This window comes from Cryptomeria japonica, chromosome 1 (assembly GCF_030272615.1).
Source record: "Cryptomeria japonica chromosome 1, Sugi_1.0, whole genome shotgun sequence".
In the NCBI taxonomy this organism is placed as follows: Eukaryota; Viridiplantae; Streptophyta; class Pinopsida; order Cupressales; family Cupressaceae; genus Cryptomeria; species Cryptomeria japonica.
The window spans coordinates 437682846-437706377 of record NC_081405.1 but is presented as its reverse complement, the minus strand read 5'-3'; positions in this window follow the sequence as shown (position 1 = coordinate 437706377).

Here is a 23532-nt window from a genome sequence, read left to right as displayed (position 1 = left end):
ATATCTTAGCCAAGTCACAAACTAGAGAAGATCACCAGGAATTTCTAGCCAAAATATTTGATAGATTAGAATAGTACAAAGAAAGACTTAATTATAAAAAGTGTGTATTTGGTGTTATAGCTAGAAATCTCTTTGGCTTCATTATGTCAAACATAAGCATTGAAGTAGATCCTGCAAAGGTGAAAGCCATCTTAGAAATGCCAACACCAACAACACTTAAACAATTGAGAAGTCTATAGGGAGACTACAATCTATAAGATTCTTCATAGCACAATTGGCAGATAAGTGCAACCCTTTCCAATACCTTTTAAAGAAAGGTGTAACTTTCAAATGGCCAGAATAATGCCAGGAGGCATTCCAAGGTTTAAAATACAATCTACTTACCACACCAGTATTAATGCCACCAATCCATGGAAAACCACTTTTGTTGTATATATCTTTGTTGGCAAGAGACATTGTCCTGGCAAATAGTGGTGCATGATTAAGGCCTAGGGGTTGTCATTGATGGTAACTCAGTTTGCAAATCACATCTAGTGTACATAGATTTGACTTACTGCAAGTCATATTGTTCATAAGGCATAAGTGTGCAAGGTGGAACTCAATGTGGACATCTTGACATTAGTGTTGTAATTTTGGTTGTGGTGGTTAAAGTAGTTGGTTCAAGGTTCGAGGAAGATAATTTTGTGATCTTAATATATGATGTTGAATTGTGTGCAAGTTTAGAGGTCTGGTATCTAGTAATTCAGTTAGAATAGAGCTATTTTGGTGTAAAGTGTGTTGCAGAATATTAGGGTTGATTTCAGTGATTGGTTTTGTGTTTGAGATGATTGAGCCAACTTATGGAAATCTTATTATCATTTTGTTTTGGTTCACATTTGGATTTGTGGACAGATTGAGCTGACTTGGTGATACACATTTCATGTTGTGTGTGATGTGGTTTTTTGAAGCCAACTTAGTAAATGATTCATTTTGTTGGTGCATATATATAAGATCAATTTGGTTGATCATTTTGGTGGGTGTTATAAGGAAAGGATGTATGAGCAAATTGGAAAGTCTGGTAAATGTGATTGAAGTTTGTGATGCTCTGGTGTTGGATAGATCAGGAGAAGAATAACATATCAGTTGCAGAAGATAATCTGAGCCTAACCCGAACTGCATTTTGGCATAGTTAGATGCTATACTTTAGTTCATTCATTATTATAATCATTTGTAATAGCCTACAAGGTAGTAAGCCTTCCTTTGGGTTGTAGCCCTTTTGTAATTGAGTAGTGAGCTCTAGCAAGTGTGCTTGAATGCAAGTGCATTCTCCTTATGTAATATTATCATATTTCTAGCCATAGTATAATAATATTATGGGTACTCAATCCCACCGTGGTTTTTCACTTTTCGGGTTTCCATGTAAAAATATTGGTGTTATGGTTGTGTGGTTGTCTACTTTATGTTTTACATTTTATTTTCCTTCATATGCATCCGACAGATTAAGAATTAGCTAAATAAATTTGCAAATCATAAAACACTAATTCATCCCCCCTCTCAGTGTTCATTGATTCCAACAATTGGTGTCAAATATGTGTGCCTCAGAAGAAGCCTAATAACTTGAGGAAGATTTGGAAGATAGAATCGATGGACTCCAATTTGCAGAGACAACTTAGTGTGACACTTGAAGATCTTGGTGCAACAAGAAACAAAGTAAGTTCCCTGAAATGAAATTTGAATGCAACTGAAGACTTCATTGAGACCTTGAAAGATCAAGTGAGTACTTCTAGAGAAAAGAGAAAGGAGTTGATGGATAAACTCAAGGAGAAAGAAGAACAAAGCATAGATAGTCAAGCCCTACAAGACAAGACAAATGAATGTGAGAAGTTGGCTAGGGAGAATGCAGTCTTGAAGAATGAAATGCAATCCATTGTAACAAAGATAACAAAGGAGATTGAAGACCGGAAGAAGAATGAAGAAACCTTAACTCAGTCACTGAAGAAGAGATCTATTGAATGTTGCAGATTGACATATGAGAATGATCAGTTGAAACTTGAGTTGGTGCAAACAAAGAATGATAGAAAAGAACTTGAAAGGTAGATCATATTTCTAAGAGATGAGCTATCTATTGCTAATGAGTACAAAGAAAAATTCAAAGCTAGTTCAACCTAGTTGGATGAGATGTTGGAAAGTTAGAGACATAGGAAATACATGTGAGGACTTGGATTTGAGAAAGGAGAATCCTCTGGTTTTGGTTAAAGCAATCATCAAAAAAAGATCAAGAAACCTTCGATAAGACAACCTAATGCTTAAAAATTCAATGGTAAATATTTTGTTTGTGGTAAATTTAGTCATATGGAAAGACAATGCAAAAGTAGGATGAATAATGGGATGATGAATAATATGATGAAGAATGGTCCTACCTTTACTGGTCAATGTTTCATATGCAACAACTTTGGTCATAAGTCATATATGTGCTGAATGATGAAAAAATTTTAGAATAAGAGATTTTATGCTTGTGGAAGGTTTGGGCACATTTCTAAAATATACAGGATGAGATCAAATTAGATGAACTTTAGGCATGTGCAGAAGAATATTATTTTTTATGCATGCAACAAACCTGGTCATATTGCAAAATATTATAGAAGAAAGAACATGAACAACAATGGTCTGGTAAACAAGAACAAATCAAATGAAAAGGGCAAAGCTAAGGTGGAAGAGATCAGAGATCAACATAAGAAGATGTCAGTTAAGAAGGAAGATTCAAATGTTCAGAATGGCTCCACACCTGATTCTGGTGTAGGAACCTCATCTAGTAACTAAAGTCTAATGCCTTAGAGGGAATATTTTCATGTAGATCTTTAGAACCCCCTTTCGAAGATTTGTAACTGGTCAAGGATGGTTGCAGATGATGGAGATTAGCTGTACAGTTGATATCTAGAAGATTTCATGGTGGTTTGATATTTCGGTGAGTGAATTCATGAAAAATAGAGTATCCAGAAGTCTTTAGGGTTGTGCATTTATTAAAACTTAAAACTAGGTTTTTGGTGGGCAAAAAGGAATTTCAATAGCCCATTCTTTAGAATGCGATCGAGAGAAAAGAGCATAGTAGCAGAGTGAAAGAGATATAGTAGCAAAATCTGAGCTTGAAGCGATTTCAAGTATCCGGTTGAGATTGAAAAGGTATTTATCCATTTACGAGCTATCTGTTCATACCCTTATTTAGAAATGGCATCTGCATCTGCATTTGGTGTTGCGACTCCACTTGTCATTGAGATTACTGAAAGAGAAAGGCCTGTATTCAAGACGCACTCATTCAAATCTATTGAAGATGATCTAGAAGGTGCTTTTTCCTTTATTATGTATGGCATGCTACATAATGAAGATATTAGGGTATATATCCCTTGCAACAATGAAGATCTTGGAAATTCAAATAAGCTCTCACTTTATACCAAGCATATGACGAATGGATTTGGAAATCTGAAGCCTGAATACAAGTCATTGTAGGACAAGGGTTTTATCCAGTTTGTATATTTCCTAGTATTTGATGAACCCAAATGGGTTTGATATATCCTGAGAAGAGTCCACGATCAGTTCATATGGCTGGATCGACCTCACAAAATCACCAAGCAAGCCATTCAAAAAGTTACCAATTTGAATGCAACCGGTGAGATCCCCAGATTGAGGAAAGTTTAGAATACAATGGTAACAAAGGTTGTTGGATCCCAGCATGATAGATGATTGATGATTGTCAGTGATATCATAGAGCATGATGTTAGATTTGCTTCAATAGTGATTGGATATAAACTATATCAATCAAGTAGGTAGAACTCTATATCTGGTATCGCTATATTTGCAGCTTATGAGATACTTAAGGAATACAAGAGGTATTGTCTTTGTGTAGTACTTCCCAATGAACTATTGAGAAACTTGAAGAAGATTAAGCAAGACAAGAAACACGTATTCAAATTGGGCTCCTTGATTGTTTGCTTAGCACTATATTTCCTTAATGAAATCCTTGGTATTGGAAAGATTCAATGGGCTTATGATAGACCGATGGTAGTTCAAATAAAGGAAGGTTTGTAGGGTTTGGGTGACATTGTTGCACATAAATCTGCTCTATGGGGTTATTTTAAATCATTTCAATAAACAATGCAAAGTAGGGAAAGGATCCATAAATATATTATTGAGAAGTATGAGAAAACCATTTTCTTTATGGTTGATAAGGACCAATGCCACATGAAGGCAGTTGAGCCAAGAAATGTCTAGATCATGCCCATGGGGTATGAGATAGATACACGCACACTTGATGCATATGCTCAACACTTGTTGAGTTAATTAGTGGATGATAAGGAGGAAAGGTTCGGTACCTATAAAGAAAAAGATCCCGACTTACACAAGAAATTTACAAGACTGAAAAGGAATAGGAAAGTTGAGGAGCTAGCAGAGCCAATGGGGATATCTAAGGAGGTTGTACCAAGGGAAAGAAAATAAGATATACCAAAGGAGGAGGACTTGGAAAATCCCAAGAATTCTAAACCTGTTTCCATGCCTTTGAAGCAATCAAAGCCAAGATAGTCTTAGTCTGCACCTACCTCCAGTATGTAGAAGCTTGTCCCTCCACCAAAGTCACAAACAACATCAATCGGTGGAGAAGAGAAGATAAAGTAGGAGAAGCCAACAAGAAAATATGTAGCTGTTGAGGAAGAGATAGAATCAAATGAAGAGGTCAGGGAAGTAAAGAAGACAACCACTTATGCTAGAGTGGTGAAGAAACCTTAGCTTGGTGGTCCCCAACAATCAAAGAAGCCTAGAATAGAATTTGAGTCATCTCAAAAAGGTAGAGCAAGCAAGAAGCAAAAGTCTAAGATAGATGAAGCTCTAAAATATTATAGAGTAAAAGGTACTTATGAAGTTGTACCCCCATTGAACTTGAAAGAACTAATTGATGAAATTCTCAAGGATGGAAATTTGAAAAATGTAGCTATATATTATGAAAATATTGATGATAAATATTAGAGGATAAATGAGGAAGTAGTTGTTGAATACATGTATGTCTATAGTTGTAGCATCGGAATTAGGAATCATCAAAGCAAGTATAAAGACATGTTAATCATTATTAGCTCAATCACACATTGCAATGATCTAATCCTAAGCACACTCAATAGAGACATAAAAACAAAGCATTCAGAAACAAATATCATGCAAACCAGATGACGATTTGGATGCTTCTTCCATGCGGCTCCATTGTTCTTCTTTCCTCTTCAAATGGATTTGTGGATCTCACCTACAAGTGCACACATACAATTGAAAGCAAGATGGATGTTGGTTATTGGTCAAGAGTACTAGAAGCATAAGTTCGATAGTTTGATTAGGGATTCGGGATTGATTCAAGAAAATCATCCAATTTATAGAAGAATTGGATAAATGACAAGATTAGCATGATGCAATTCAAATGGAAATTGCAAATCAATATGACAAATTATGACAAATTATGCACTTTCCATGCACAATTTGATTGATTGATAATTGATGACAAATTATGACACATTCTATGTCAAAATTGATTGATTATCAATTATGACAATTTATGACAAATTGAAATGTCATTCCCATGGAATTAGGAGATGAAATAGGAGGGAAAATAAATTAGAAATTAAGAAAATTAGAAAATTGAAATTGATGACAATTAGGAATTAGAAATTGATGGAAAAATAGGAAATTAGGAACTAGAAGAAATTAGGTAAATTAATTAATAATTTGTCATTTATTAATTAATTTACAAGAGGAAGAATAATTAGCCAATTAAATAAAGATTTAATTGTAATGAGAAGACCTAGGATTAATAAATAATTTAGTAATCCTAGAGGAAGAAATGACAAATTAGGTTAAATGAATAAATCATAAAACCCTAGAAGATGAATTAGGTCTTGAAAGATAATTGACTTGATTTGATTTGATTTTGGATTGATAAATGACCAATGTGATAAATGATTTGACTGAAAAATGCGCCAATTGACGAGAAACAATGACAAATTGATCCAAATTGACATAATTGAGATAGACAACGATCGATAGCGAAATGATCGCAAAATGACAAAATTGACAAGAGAACAAGGATCGATAACAAAATAGATTGCAAGATGACAAGATTGAAAATGACCATGATCGATGACAAATCGATCGCAAAATGACAAGATCGAACATGACAACGATCGATGACAAATCGATCGTTAAAATGACAAGATTGAAGGATTGATGATAAATCGACAAGATTGATAAGAGGACAACGACCGATGACAAATTGATCGCAAGATTGATAGGATTGAAAAGAGGACAAAACCCTAATTAGGATTGACGATGTCCAAAATGATGACAAATAAGCATGCACATTGATGCAATAGGATAAGATCGATTAAAATGATGACTGGATAGTGTTGTCGACAAGACCAAATTCAAACACGAGACAAAGGAAGAATGTAGAAGAATGACTCGATGTTCGCAAATGATAAAAACCAAGTGCATGACATAGGAGAAATGTTAATGCGACGCAAAAACCTAAAATGAGGCAATGCGCAAATGTTAAAGTATGATCCCGCAAGCGTTGACCATTTTTAGGTGTCTACATTTTGCCCCTCTTTGAGACAATGCAATTTTAAGCGTTGTTTCAAAGAACAATAATGAAAATGCCCCAGACAATAATAATGACATATGCATGCACCCTCGAGGAATTGGCCGGAAACATACAGAAAAGAGGCCAATTGATCGATAAAAATGATAGGATCAAACGGACTGACAATCAGAGATTGGATGCATGAAGGACAAGCAATTTAAGGTGCACAAGACCGTGACCAACATAAGATGGAGAAGATGCACATCCATCTATGCAATGACAAAGAGCTATAAATGAGACCAAGAGATGAAAAATTGCTCATTTGCACTAGCTAAAGAGGAAGATTTGTTGCTCTGGACAAGGACACTTGCAGAGAGATGGCGAACATTCCAATGGTGGATCACCTTGGAGAATGTGTACGCACATTCAGACGACCAGACAACACAGGAGCTGCGGTATGGATCTCAAAAACCCATGTTTTCAATTTGATGAATTTGACTCATTTGCGGGACATCGCGGGGCCCACAGGGTATGCAAAAGAGGACTTCTGCGCTTGTGTAGTCTAATTCTGTGCTTGTGTCATGTCTTCTGCACTTGTGTAGGAAGACACAAATGCAAGTTACTTGACACAGGCGCAGGTTATCTGACACAGGCACAATTGTGCACTGAAAACCCTAGTTTTGGTCAAAATGACATGAAAATGCTCCAGAAAGGGGGGACAAGGATAGGATAGGTCAAATGAGATGAAAAATACCCTGATTAGACATGAAAATGAGGAAATACAACCCGTAGGAGCAAACCCTAAAACTGACAAAATTTGCCCCAATTGTGATGCAGAGTCGACAGTATCCGTTGATCACACGGGAGAATCGACCAGACTGTTTCATGCTACGACATAGGCTCAGGAGCATAGAGAGAGACACATTAGCAGGACTGGGGATATATTACATCACATACATGCCCGAGATTAGGGCAAACATAGGATTGCTTACCGCATTGGCAGAGCGATGGCATTCAGAGACCTCCTCATTCCATTTGGCGACTGGCGAGGCGACAGTGACTCTAGAGGATGTATGGCGCATCCTCCGCATTCCGATACATAGGGAGATGATAGAGTATGACCCAGTGACAGGTAGAGATGCATTATGTAGGCTATTTGAGTGTGACACAGATAATCTGGACATTGTCATGAGGGAGATCGGCTGGGAGAGCATGGCTTCTGAGTATGATCGACGATATGTGGTGATAGCAGTTGTGATAGCATGTCTACTAGCAGGTGACAGACGAGGACATGGATTCCCTATTGGATGGGGAAGAGTACTAGAGAGGATGGCAATAGAGGGTACGGTGTACCCATGGGGACCATGTGTACTTGCTATGCTATATTTTCAGCTGCATCAGATAGCATATCAGGGAGTGCAGACATTGAGCTGTGGAGTCACATTGCTTCAGGTATGGGCATTTGAGCACATAGCCATATGTCGACTGATTACAGAGAGACAGATTGTACCACACCGACCATATGTATATAGCTATGGTGGAGCACTGAGATAGGGTCCATTTGGATACATACTATACTGGCGACATGAGCTAGACAGACTGAGAGAGTTCATATGGAGGCCATATCGAGATTGCCCCAGATGGTCAGATGATCACGAGGAACTACCATATTGTAGACAGGAGAGGTACTTGATTAGGTGGCCAGTGAATCGCCAGAGAGTGATCGAGATGTACCTGCTAGAGAGGGTCAGATGACAGTTTGGAGAGACGCAGGATGTACCTAGGAGGACTGCATGCTTTGCCCGATCTCACAGAGAGACGAGTCAGTGGGGGAGTATGATTCAGCCACACATAGCCTATGCCAACTTTGCACAGCTACAATCGAGACAGTGGGAGTGGAGGTCAGATGTGGTGGATGCTGGGACGACAAAGGAGTATGAGACATGGTTTGCACAATGACGGCCAGTGCCTTTGACTGATCCTGATATTCCAGTGCCTAGGAGACAGGAAGACTTCCCACTCACAGGAGAGGAGGGAGATGATGAGGATGAGGAGGATGATGAGGGTGATGATCAGATTGATGGGGATGATGGTGGGGAGGATGATGATGGAGATGATGATGGGGAGGATGAGCTAGACTCAGCTGATCAAGAGACATTGTAGGATATTCCTATAGAGCCGAGGATAGCTAGGATAGAGGAGATGGATACGTATAGGGCTACCATAGTGAGCTAGCAGGATTATATTGCGACATTGGAGAGACAGAATGCCATCTTGAGGACAGAATGAGATACAGCAATAGCTCAGGCACAGCGAGAGGGACAGAGAGTCACTAAGTTCATTGGATCGATTAGGGATGCCAGTGCACGGGAGATGGCATAGATGCTGGTAGAGACCGGAGAGGAGAGACTGTATTGGAGGACACCATATGAGAGTGCAGTTCCACCAGAGCGGAGAGCACCTTCGTATCGGGCACGATTGAGGACAGAGAGCAGGTCATGCTATCGGAGGTCATTGAGCAGCATGGGGGTGAGTGGACCTATGAGACCACCACAGCTAGGACCAGGAGGGACATCATCCGCGAGACATGGCAGGGATGAGGAGGATAGAGGGAGCACCCAGTGATAGAGGCACGTGCTCCTTATGACAGACAGTGGACATTATGTAGTTTGACATGTTGTAGTCAGCCTGAAGGCCATACCTAGGACAGACAGTCCAATTTTGTACTCCGATATGATTTTGACATATGATATGATATGCATCGATATGATGGGATGCAATGTGTGATGACTTGTAGTTATTTTTCTATGTATGGATGACTTATGCACTGTTGATGATTGAATTGTGGAACATGTATGGACATATTTTTTTTATGTGTTTTTGATGCATTGATAATATGAAATGGATAAAATGCTTGATATGATGCTTGATATAATGCAAATGTACTAACCAATGAATGCAAGATGTAGTATATGTGTTTGGATATTGGAGCACTAGACCGAACTGACTATTCAGACTGACGGAAGAAATGTTAGTAAGAAGAAATGAGACAGGGGAGAGTTAGAGATGAAGAAAAACTTGCTTTCAGTAATGCACTATGTAGGTGAGAACCTTTATTTTTATGTAGCAAAATGGATGCGTAGCATCATGGCATTGAAGGCCAGAGCTGAAATGCAACCCTTTTTGCAAAAGACAGACACATCACAGACAAACGACAATCACAATCGAAAAAGAAAAAGACCATGAGCCATCCCGGTCACTCTAAATCACTCAGTGACATCATCGAGCAACATAGGAGAATGATCAAAGCCAAAGATAAATCACTAAAAAGATAAGATACACAAATTCAAGCAAATCAGACAAACATCTTGATCTTCATTGTCAAAAGTTGAAAGTGCTGATAGGACGATCATGCTGTCTGGTTTCAGGAAATGAGGTACCCCGTCTAAGACAGGACACAGTCTGGTTTTGAGTATACCACACCCTATATAAGACCCATTAATGCAGTAACAAGGACAAATGATTTTGATTTTGATATTTGATTGATAAGACAATTTTGATCAGTTTGAATGTTTGATTTGATTGAAAAAGGTCATCTGTTAAAGCATGATTTCATTAAAGCACAATGTTTGATTGCGAGTCGTTGGATGTATACTCAGTGAGCTGTCTAATGCACAAAAGGAATAATTATTTGCAAAATGTTTGTTTTTTTCCTTTTGGAGTTTTACAATTTTTTTGTGTTTTTTCAGGACTTTATTTGATTTTTAGAGATTTTTTCAGGACCTTTTTTTGATTTTTTATGACTTTTTTCAGGACATTATTCAATTTTTTTTGGTTTATTTCAGGACATTATTTGATTTTTATGACTTTTTTCAGGACATTATTTGATTTTTTTGAATTTTTAGATACTTTTTCAGGACTTTTTTCAATTTTTTTAGGGAGTTTTTTCAGGACATTATTTGATTTTTTATGAATTTTTTTCAGGACATTATTTGATTTTTTTATGAATTTTTTCAGGACATTTATTTGATTTTTTATGAATTTTTTCAGGACATTTATGGATTCAAAAGCTCCAGTGATTGATCATGACAAGGGGAAGGCACCCAATGCATACTTGAAAGACACATAGACCGGGACCAAAACATATGTACAAGAAACTGGAGTAGGCAAGACAGTGATGTTGACCAGTAACAGGCCTGGAATAGAATATTGGGTCGAGACAAAGATAGGCATGATAAACCGGCTGAGAGAAAGCATAGCTAGAAGTCATGATAGATGACAGAGCAATAATCTCATTACTCATGGCGCCTGATTGCCAGGTTTTCACCATGGTACTTGCCCAAAGCGCCTGTTTGCCAGGTTTTCACTAGAGGGCGAATCATTTTTTCTTTACTTTTTTTGTTTTTGCTTTTTTTCTTCTTTTTTCTCTTTTTTTTTGTTTTTTTTTTTTTTTTCTTCATTTTTTTGTATTTTTTTATTTTTTCATTTTTTTGTATTTTTTCATTTTTTCATTTTTTTGTATTTTTTCAGGATCATATTTGAATACGTACTGATAGAGAATTATGCCTAGTACTTGCGAAGATGCATGCTGTTGATAGGATCGGACAGAGGTTCACCTTCCGGGGTAGCAAGCTGATATGCCCCTGAGCCATATGTTGTAGTTACTATGAAAGGACCAACCCAATTAGGTTCAAACTTGCCCTTGATGATGTCAGTAGACTGTGCATTCTTGGGATTTGCCTTTAAAACCAGGTCTCCCACATCGAAGTGTCACCCTTTGACTTTCTTATTATAAGAGCGACGGAGACAGTTTTGATATGCTTGCAAATGTGTCAGAGCTGTCTGACGTTTCTCATCTAACATCTCAAGCTGATGCAGCCAAAAGACTCTGTGTGTCTCATCATCAATCAGGTGTTGCAAGGAAACCCGCAAGGAAGGAATCTTGACTTCCAAAGGTAAAATGGCTTCCGCACCATACACCAAGGAATAAGGTGTTGCGCCAGTAGGGGTGCGGATAGAAGTGCGATACGCCCATAGTGCTAGATTTAACTGTACATGCCAATCTCGACCAACGTCATTGACAACTTTCTTCAGGATCTTGATAATGGTTTTATTTGATGCTTCGGCTTGACCATTACCTTGTGGATAATATGGACTGGAAAAATGATGTTGAATATGAAATTTTTCACAAAGCTCTTTGACATCTTTATTTTTAAAAGGTCGACCATTATCTGTGACTATGGCAAGGGGTACCCCATATCTACATATGATATAGTTCAACAAGAATTTTGAAATTTGGACACCAGTGATATAAGTCATGGGGATCGCTTCGATCCACTTTGTAAAATACTATGTAGCTGTAATGATGAACTTGTGTCCATTTGCAGGTGTTGGGTGAATCTTGCCAATAAGATCCAATCCCCACTGAGAAAAGGGCCACAGAGATATAATAGAATGAAGCTCTTGAGCTGGTGCATGAATATAATTTCCATGAATTTGGCATTTATAGCATTTCTTAACAAACTCATGAACATCTTTTTCCAGAGTAGGCCAATAATACCCAGCACGAATCAACTTTTTGGCTAAGCTTAGACCATTGAAATGGCCCCCACATATACTGTCATGAACCTCGTGTAAAGCCATTTGTGCTTCGTCAGAATCCAAACACCTAAGGAGGGTATGCTCAAAGGAACGACGGTAAAGAGTGTCGGCGATGATGACATATTTGGCTGTCTGTCGGATAAAGGCTCGGCGTTGGTTAGTGAAAAGGTTAGGCGGTAAGGTTTGGGATTTCAAATACTGATATACGTCATTGTACCATGGGGAATTGGGACCAACAAGAACACACATCACGTCAGCTATCGGAATGTCAAAAGAGGGAACCAGCAATTGTTCGACCAAGAATTCATACTTGTCCATATTATGAGGCATATTCAACATGGAAGCAATCATAGCCATTACATCTGCCGACTTGTTTTGCATTCTTGGCACTTGACTGAAATGGATAGCTATGAATTTTGTCTTGAAGAAATCTACCATGTGCTTATAAGGAATAAGCTTTTCATCTTTTGTTTCGTAGTCATCGTTGACTTGTCGGATGACTAATTGAGAATCTCCATAGACTTGTAAATGCTTGATGTTCCAGTGGACTACTACTCGGAGTCCTATGACATGTGCTTCATACTCTGCAATGTTATTGGTACAATGGAAAGTTATCCTGTAGGACTTTGGAATAGCGTCACCTTGAGGGGTGACAAATAGAATACTAGCTCCGGACCCGAACTTGGTATGGGATCCATCAAAGTATAACTTCCATTCATTAGATGGTGTGAGAGAAAAGACTGATTCATCTGGAAAATCAGTCAACATGGGATGATCGTCAGAAATAGGAGCATGTGCAAGTTGATCTGCTATGATTTGTCCCTTTATCGCCTTTCGCTCCATATACTCAATATCAAATTCACTGAGGATCATGACCCACTTTGCTAGGCAACCTATCAAAGCTGCTCGGCTAAGCAAATATTTTAAGGGATCAATTTTTGCAACCAACAATGTTTGGTGGCTTAGCATATAATGTCGGAGCTTTTGTGTTGCAAATAGCACTACTAAGCATGCCCTCTCAATAGTTGAATAATTTAATTCATAACCAACCAGTGTCCGACTGATATAATAAATAGCTCTTTCTTTGCCATTCTCATCTTGTTGAGCCAAGAGAACTCCTAATGTTGTTTCAGTTGCAGAGATATATAATAAAAAGGGTTTTCCTTCTATTGGAGGCATTAGAATAGGCGGTGATAGCAAATAGTCTTTGAGAGCTTGAAAGGCTGATTGACATTGCTCAATCCATTTAAAAGTGACACCTTTGTGTAGTAGATGTTGGAATGGATGACATTTGTCGGCCAACTGAGCTATGAAGCGATGAATTGACTGGAGCTTTCCTTGCAGACTTCTTAATTGCCGGAGATTTGAAGGTGGAGGCATATCCATTATTGCTTTGACCTTGGCGGGGTCGACCTCAATGCCTCAGTGAGAAACAATGTATCCAAGTAATTTGCCAGCTATAACACCAAAGACACACTTTTTTGGATTGAGCCTGAGTTTGTAGGTCTCCATTCTGTCAAAGATTGGGGCCCAGGATGGCTAGATGACTATCTCTAGTGACATATTTACATAACAATTCATCAACATAATCCTCCATCAAAGTGTGCATGAAATCATGAAAAATTGTCATCATTGCTCTTTGATATGTTGCACCTGCATTTTTGAGACCGAAGGGCATCACATTCCAGCAATAAGTGCCCCAAGCACATGTGAATGCGGTTTTATGTTGATCTTCAGGTGCAATACGGATTTGGTTGTAGCCGGAGAAACCATCCATTAGTGAAAGCATCTCATATCCAGCCGTCATGTCCACTATGATGTCTATGTTTGGTAATGGAAAATCATCCTTAGGGCATGCTTTATTGAGGTCCCAAAAATCTGTGCAGATTCTGATGCCCCTAGTTACTTTGCTAACTAGTACTAGATTTCAAATCCAGTCTGCATAATCAATGGGTCTGATGAAGCCCACATCTAGTAATTTTTTAAATTCCACTTTGACCAAAAGAGCCACCTGAGGATGCATCTTTCTAAGCTTTTGTTTAACAGGCTTAGCATCTGCTTTCAATGGCAAATGATGAAGGACTAACTCTGGATCGAGGCCAGGCATATCTGCATAGGACCATGCAAAGCTGATCTTCTCTAGAAAGAAATTGACAAAATCTATTTTTTCTTGTTTTGATAGAGAAGCAGCAAAATGAATGACCTTAGGATTGTCAGGTGTACCCAAATTGATTTCCTCAGTCATTTCCACAAGCAAGGTTGATTTGTCCTAAATTGATAGGGGTACGTCCACTCTTCCACCTTTGGGCACCTCAGAAAGGTTTTCACCCGTAGGTACGTCTTTTATTTTTACTTTTGTAGGATCAGAGAGTGCCTTACGGTTTTCACTCAAAGATCTATTCTTTTGATTTTTTTCTTTTTTCTTTTCTTTTTCATGACTGGAAGAGGGAGTTGACTCCCCAAAATATGCTATGGAATCTAGGTCAATAGCAAATCCTGCCTTATGATCGCCCTGTGGTATGCCTTCCCGTAGTCCCAGGAATTCTGCAAGTGCTTCATCATTTTGAAAACAGTCCAACATGAGTGGTTCTTGTTGGTTATATTGGATAAGTTGGGGATATATGAGAGGCATGTCATCATCAGTTGTAAGGATAGAGAGGGCTGATATGGTAAAAATGTGAACATCTCTGGTGTCACTATCTGAACTGGTTGTATCGAATTCGGAGCTTGGATCCTAGAATGATTCTATCCAAGCATGAGGACATGTTTTAGGAAGAGGAGTTATTTCATGTTTGTCCTCCATAGGCAAATTATCAAGGTCGATGAAGATATTGTCCAGGGCATAGGAGCTAGAAGAAAAAGAACTCCACTCCCATTCATTAGAGTCAGTCTCGGGTCGGGTATCCTCAGGTGTTATTTCATCGTCAGAATCACACCCTTTTCGACACGTGGACATTTTGATAGATGTGGATCCAATTCGTAATGGTACAAAACCTAACCCTAAAGTTGGGGGTCACCTCGTGGGTATGACAGGTTCTAACCTTCCATTGTTGTTTAGGCCTAAGCCACTGCAGCCATCATATCCTTTCTTTTGTAGCATAGTAAATCCTTTGCCATACAATTCCACTGGCAACTTGACAGGTGGGGTTTTAGTTGGATCCTTATAGAGCCAATCTATGACATCATCATCTACAGTTTCTTTGTCAAGTTCTCCCCATCTTGCAAATGTAGTGGGAGGCTGATATTGAATAATGACCTTGGGTTCCTTTTGCAATAAATGCGGTTTTCCATATGATTTTGGAGACATCGGCAAATTCCCAATGAGGAATGTTTGGTCCATTGAATATTCTCCACACCCTTGATCCTGTATCTTCAGTTTTCCTTTGACAGCATCTAACAATGCATTGGGATCCACATAACTGTCTGATTTGGCCTCTCTATTGACTGGGACTTGCTGTCGAGGAGTATCCTTTAGGGTAGCACAAAATTGGAATGGATTAGGATCTCCCGGAATGGTTATCTTAGTTCCATTATAAGGATATTTTAAACATTGATGATAGGTGGATGGAACCGCTTTCATTGTATGAATCCATGGATGGCCAAGGATCATATTATAAGGGAGATCAAGGTCTAGGACTTGTAGGAAAGTGTTTTCTGTCACTGGACCAACTCTAATAGGCAATGTAATTATCCCTTTGGATGGGCGCTCAGCATCATCATAGGCTTTAATTGTTATTCTTTTAGAAGCATCAATGTCATTCTCTATATACCCAAGGCCAATGACCACTCTCAAGGTGCAGATATTAAGACCCACTCCGCCATCTATCAAGGCTCGCCGAATTTTGCAATTATGGACAAAGACTTCTAGGTGCAAAGGGTCATTATGGGGAAGCTTATCAGGTGAGATATCACTATCAGAAAATGCGACACTTTGGGAAACAGCTAAATGTCCAATCCGCACTTGAAATTGGTCAACATCAATATTTGTCGGGATAGTGGACTCAGTCAAAGCTTTATCTAGGACTGCATGATGCATGGGAGACATTTTCAACAACTCTAGAATGGATATTTGTGCAGGTGTTTTTCCTAGATGATCCAAAAGATTATACTAACTTGCAGGAGTTGGTTTGGGAGGAGCTGCAGGAGTTCCTTTCAAGACTATTTTGGATCGACGAGTGGTAACCGCACAAGAAGGATCTTGTCCTTTTATTCTCAAGGTGGAGACATACTCATTTGATGCATAAAAACAATTAATAACATTGTGATAACCGGTATTTGCATAATTGGCCGTTTGAGCAGAGTTGGAAGAAGACGCTTTACCCTTGTCATGATCTAGCAAAGGAGTTTTGAAAATGGTATGAACAGCATTGGAGGTCGGATGGGGTGGATCTACCTCAATTACTCCTTTCTCTAATAAATCTTGAATCATGTGTTTTAATTGAAAACAGGAAGCAGTTTTATGTCCTTTAGACCGATGATACTCATAGTATGCATTATCATTCCACCAATGTGGCTTTACCGCTGGTTCTGTCTTAATATCTGGTAGCTTGATAAATTTCGCTTGTATTAATTGCTTCATTATTGATTCGATAGGCTCTCCCAATGGCGTAAACTATCGAGGGGGCCCATCCCGCGATCGGAAGGGTTTGCGTTGTTGATTTTGTTGTTGGCCTTGTTGTTGATTATATTGTTGAGCATGTTGTTGATATTGCGGCTGTTGAACATGCTGTTGATATTGTGACTATTGAGCATGCTGTTGATATTGCAGCTGTTGAGCAACATTGCTCCTTGGTGCTTGATTTTGTTCCATAGTTGACATGTTAGGAACACTCATTTTCTTAATTGTGAATGGGGGTTGATTTGCATTCACCGCTCTCGCATCAACAACACCATCATTAGTGACATTCTTGTTCTTATACCAAAATCTATTTCTATCCCCTGAATAATTTGTGTTGTCATTATCTTTATTGAGCTTGATAATTCCTTTAGCTACAAGAGTCGTTTCAATGCTCATTCCTTTCTTAATGAGTTTCTCTATAGTACTAGGACTTTTCAATTTTAGCTCATACATCATTTCTGGGACCAAATTTTGGATAAACAGATTCACTTGCTATTCTTCAGGTATATCAAGAGAAGAACGACTATACAAGCTTCGCCAGCATTGCAAGAAAGTCACTAATGGTTCACCTTGCTTTTGCTTGGTATTGCATAAATTTGACATAGTCACGTCACTGTCGATATTAAACGCGAAATGAGATAAAAAATTTTGAGCCAATTCCGACCAAGTCTTTATATTTCCTGGGAGATGTGAATACCAATCCATGGCTTGTCCTATGAGACTTCGTGCAAATAATCGCATTAAATATGTCTCTTCATAGCTCACTTCCATACATGCCGCAAAAAATGCTCGAAGATCTTTTGGATTGCCATTCCCTTTATATTTCTCAAAGTTAGGTGCCTCAAAATGCTTAGGGAATGGAGGCATGTATACACTCTTGTCAAATGGATTAGGACATAAATCTTGATCTGTATACAACTTCTTCGCTCCTTTAGTTTCTAATGCATCAACTTTTCATTGCAACTTCTCAAGTTGTTGCGCAATTGTATTAGATTTTAGAGGTCCATCATTAATCCCAGTTGGTATTCTTTGTTGATATATCGCATTTCCGATCGGTTGTTGATACTCTGCAATGGGCATTTTTTACGTTTCTGGCACATAAAGTTCTTGGTACATCTCTTGTTGTTGCGGTTGTGCTATGCCTTGATATTGACCTTGTTGTTGTGCTTCTTGGAGCCTAGGTTGATATTGCAATTGAGTAGGTTGTTGATATTGCATAGGCGCCACTTGCGGTTGTGAAGTAGAATAGCTTTCTTGCCTTGGCACATATTGAGGCACATGTTGGTGTTGAGGTTGACAAATAGGAATTTGTTGACTTTGTGCCAATTGTTGTCGTGGTGTATATCCCATAAATTGTAAAAAACTTTGTTTAGATGGTTTTCGTTGCTTCTCCTTAGGATGGGGTATGGCACTTGCATTAACTTGCTGTGTTGCTTGTCCAATCCATTGTGATGGTTGCAAGTTTGCGTTAAATTGTAGTGGTGCTGAAGGCACTATAATTTCTTGTCGAATGTGATATTGTTGTTGTTGCACATCATTTGTTTGCACATTCGATTGTACCTTTTGTATATTATTCAATCGTTGCAACAATTGTTGTTGGTACAAACCACTATCTGTAGCTCTTTGTGTTGCCATTATCGAAGGATCTGTTGCAATAGTGTTTGACAAAGATATTGAATTTAACGGGACATAAGAACTTTTTTTCATTGTGGAATTGCTTTGGACATTATTGATATTAGGCATTCCAGTTGTGAAGCTTTCTTGTATCTTAGATGTTGATCCAATTTTATGCATATTAGGAACTACTTCTTGTTGATGGATATTTGTCAATATTTGTGTAGTCCTTGTTTGATCTTGTGTTGCAGGTGTTACATTGAATAGTGGATTATTTATGGTCTCAAATGGTGACCTTTGAGGAATGGTCACTGTCAATGCCTTTGAAGCACGTTTACTCATTAAGGTAGGCTGAGTTTTAGGTTGTACATTTTCTTCAGTTGGATGTGGAGAGAAACTTAACAACTCACCACTTTGTTGTTTTTGCACATTGACTTGTTCATTCAAAGAGGTCACATTACTCATCATGTTAAGATATTTTTGTGGAAACATCTTAAAGACTTTACTCAAGAACTTATCCATCTTTTTTGTTATCTTTGGATTCTGAAGGAACATGTCAATATCATCTAAATCATCGGAATCAGATGAAGAGTCTGGTTGAATATTTGAATTTGTTTCTTGGTGAATGCCTTGACCCAAACCAAATCCTTGTGAGAGAGTTGGTTCTTCATACAATGTTTGTATTTCCTGTTGCAAGCTGGACTGATTCCAATTGAAAGGTGCATTTCCTCTTGGAGTTGGTGGGACACTCCCTTGTCCTGGTTTCATAGGTACAAATACTAGTTCATATAATGGTGGTGGTCCAAGTTGAACTGTTCCATATGGTGGTAGAGATGTGTTTGATGAACCTTCAACTTGCACTATTTGACTAGTTTGAAACTGCGCATTTGCTATGTTGTCCATGGGTTGATACATTGGTTCACTCATCTTCTTAGATCTTGATCTTGTCTCAACAGGCATGTCACTTATGCAATGTTTTGTTTTTTTTGGAATTTTTCAAGGATAATATGTGATATGCAACTAAATGCAAACTAAATAAATGAAAATGCAATCTATGTTTTTGGTTGTTTTTGAAGATTTTGACAAACTTATGAATGCATATCTAAAAGAGACCTTTAGGAAATTGAAATGATGTCTAGACCTCAAAGGACAAAAGGACTTAAGTGACAAAAGGAAAAAATGACAAAGTCTCCCCTATATGCTTGGATACTAAGCTAGGTTTGACCAAATAATATTGATGACAAAAGGACAAAAGACTTGATAAGGTCTAGACTTCTTAACAATGACTTAGGGTTTATCAAAGATTTGGATTACTCAAGTATGACAAGACCTAGTTTTTGACACTATATGCAAAGGGACAATTACTATGCAAATGACCCTAATGTGATGTGATAATGACCCAAGCTTAATGAAGAGACCTAGGGTATGCAAATATGAATGACAATGGTATGACTTTAGTGCAAGAGGACACATGCAAATGGATGACCCTTATTGGTATGCAAAGGAGTATGACTTAGGTGAAACCTAACCTTGGTACTTGACAATGAACTTTGCAAAATGCAACCTAGGATGAACCTAAATGCAAGTGACATGAATGTTAATACAAGATTTTGAACAATGTTTGATAATCATGTTGGAAGATGTGCTTTGAACCTTGTTGAATGTTTGTTGGATGAATGTCTCTTGTGTTTAAACTTATGTTAGATCAATTTGTTTTGCTTTTTGCAATGATACACAATTCAACTTTTGACAAACAAAGAATACAAGATATTGTAACTTAGACTCAAGACAATCATGCTCATTTCCACATTTCTTATGGTAGGCAAAGACATTAGGTACTTGAGAGGTAGACTCATTATGGGATTCAAGGAGAATACATAGATGCTTGACCCCACGGGCTCCCCTCCACGGCACTCACTTCTCAGGGCAGAAAAGCATCAGTCCCCATGGAATCTCCCCATGGAGAACTTAGTATCTCTTCCAAGTATCCGAATTTGTCCTTCTCAAGCAACTAGAAGGGTTTTTGGCCTCTAAAAACAAGGTGTTTAGTAAGGATTTCTGTTAAGCATTACTCCTTGATGTCATGCAAGCATGATTGAGACATTAAGCCCATCAAGATACCAAACAAATGTAGTCACGCAAGCACGATTTAGACCAAGAGGCCCTACTTAGATGTTGATATGAGAAAGAGTCCAAGGGTCATCACTTCCCAAGTAACTGCAATTCCCAAGTAACACTTCCTTCAAAGCTTTCGCCCATCAGGTATTTTTTTATAGTGAGTTAGAATGCCAAGGAATTCTAGCCATACTCACTTTGGGTCATTCCCTTCTCACGATTATCACTTGCTTGCAAAAGCAAATGGTCGGGAAGGCAGGCCCTCTAAAGGTGACACACAATCAAAAACATAAGCATGGTATCGAAGATCTGGATTTCTGATCACCCTATGAAGGATGAGAGCATACTCTCCTACTCCAATGTCACACTTAACAATCAAAGCAAACAAATGTTCATTCCCACCTATTTATAAATCACTAAGTGCCTAATTAAAAATCTCAAACACACAGTTTGGTTGTTTCTCCAAGGCAACCTATAAAACCCAAGTTAGAGGTTTGATTTGTTGTCTTTGACCATCGATTCTGCATAACATATGTTAGTAGTTTGATTTATAGTCTTTTCCATGTGTATGCCAAGATTCTGCACAAATAATTAGTACCAAAATCCAAAGCACAGAAAATAGAATGCAAAAACACCAAAAATTTCAAGTAAACACTGCATTTTTCACCTTTGTTCTAGACTTTACACAAGCGCAAAACTCATGACACAGGTGCAAGATGTCTGACACAAGTGCAGAATGTCACCTACACAAGCGCAAGATGCAGGACACAGGCACAGAAGTGTCCAGAATACCCTGCACGGCCCTATTTTTGGGTTTTTGACCTGCAAAATCAACTTGAAAGCACTCCAAAACACAGTAAAGGGGTTAGAAGGTTAGTATTCACGTCGGGTTCACCAATTAATGTAGCATCAGAATTAGGAATCATCAAAGCAAGTATAAAGACATGTTAATCATGATTAGCTCAATCACACATTGCAATGATCTAATCCTAAGCACACTCAATAGAGACATAAAAATAAAGCATTCAGAAATGAATATCATGCAAACCAGATGACAATTTGGATGCTTCTTCCATGTGGCTCCATTGTTCTTCTTTCCTCTTCAAATGGATTTGTGGATCTCACCTACAAGTGCACACATACAATTGAAAGCAAGATGGATGTTGGTTATTGGTCAAGAGTACTAGAAGCATAAGTTCGATAGTTTGATTAGGGATTCGGGATTGATTCAAGAAAATCATCCAATTTATAGAAGAATTGGATAAATGACAAGATTAGCATGATGCAATTCAAATGGAAATTGCAAATCAATATGACAAATTATGACAAATTATGCACTTTCCATGCACAATTTGATTGATTGATAATTGATGACAAATTATGACACATTCTATGTCAAAATTGATTGATTATCAATTATGACAATTTATGACAAATTGAAATGTCATTCCCATGGAATTAGGAGATGAAATAGGAGGGAAAAGAAATTAGAAATTAAGAAAATTAGAAAATTGAAATTGATGACAATTAGGAATTAGAAATTGATGGAAAAATAGGAAATTAGGAACTAGAAGAAATTAGGTAAATTAATTAATAATTTGTCATTTATTAATTAATTTACAAGAGGAAGAATAATTAGCCAATTAAATAAAGATTTAATTGTAATGAGAAGACCTAGGATTAATAAATAATTTAGTAATCCTAGAGGAAGAAATGACAAATTAGGTTAAATGAATAAATCATAAAACCCTAGAAGATGAATTATGTCTTGAAAGATAATTGACTCGATTTGATTTGATTTTGGATTGATAAATGACCAATGTGATAAGCGATTTGACTGAAAAATGCACCAATTGACGAGAAACAATGACAAATTGATCCAAATTGACATAATTGAGACAAACAACGATCGATAGCGAAATGATCGCAAAATGACAAAATTGACAAGAGAACAAGGATCGATAACAAAATAGATTGCAAGACGACAAGATTGAAAATGATCACGATCGATGACAAATCGATCGCAAAATGACAAGATCGAACATGACAACGATCGATGACAAATCGATCGTTAAAATGACAAGATTGAAGGATTGATGATAAATCGACAAGATTGATAAGAGGACAACGACCGATGACAAATTGATCGCAAGATTGATAGGATTGAAAAGAGGACAAAACCCTAATTAGGATTGACGATGTCCAAAATGATGACAAATAAGCATGCACATTGATGCAATAGGATAAGATCGATTAAAATGATGACTGGATAGTGTTGTCGACAAGACCAAATTCAAACACGAGACAAAGGAAGATTGTAGAAGAATGACTCGATGTTCGCAAATGATAAAAACCAAGTGCATGACATAGGAGAAATGTTAATGCGACGCAAAAACCTAAAATGAGGCAATGCGCAAATGTTAAAGTATGATCCCACAAGCGTTGACCATTTTTAGGTGTCTACAATAGTAAGGCATTGATAGAACTATCATCCATTATTCCTAAAAACTTGTATGACATTTTGGATGCTAGGAGGCATACAACTAGTTTAGAAGATGAAATAATAAAGGAGTATGTGTTAGTGAACCTATCCTTTGTTATCTCCAAAGATGAAGTTATTAGATTATTGAAGCTTGCCTAGGATATATTTCATAGCAAGAAGAGAGTTAACAAGCTTATTCTTAGGAAGATAGATGAGGTGACTAAGGAGACTGAAACAGTTTTGAGACAATTTTTGATAGATCAAAGATATGATGTAAATCCAGTGCACGATGAAACTCATCTGATAGAACAATCTCATGACACATCTATTCTGGAAGTGCATAAATTTGTCCCCAACAAGAAAAGGACCAATCACCTGAGAAGGCCATTTTGGAAGGATAGTAAAAAGATCAGACCATAGCTGATGATGTTGATGGCACTAATGATATCTATGGTGAAGCTGAATAGGAACCTCCAGTTATAGAAGTTGTATTAGAGAAATCAATCAAGCAGA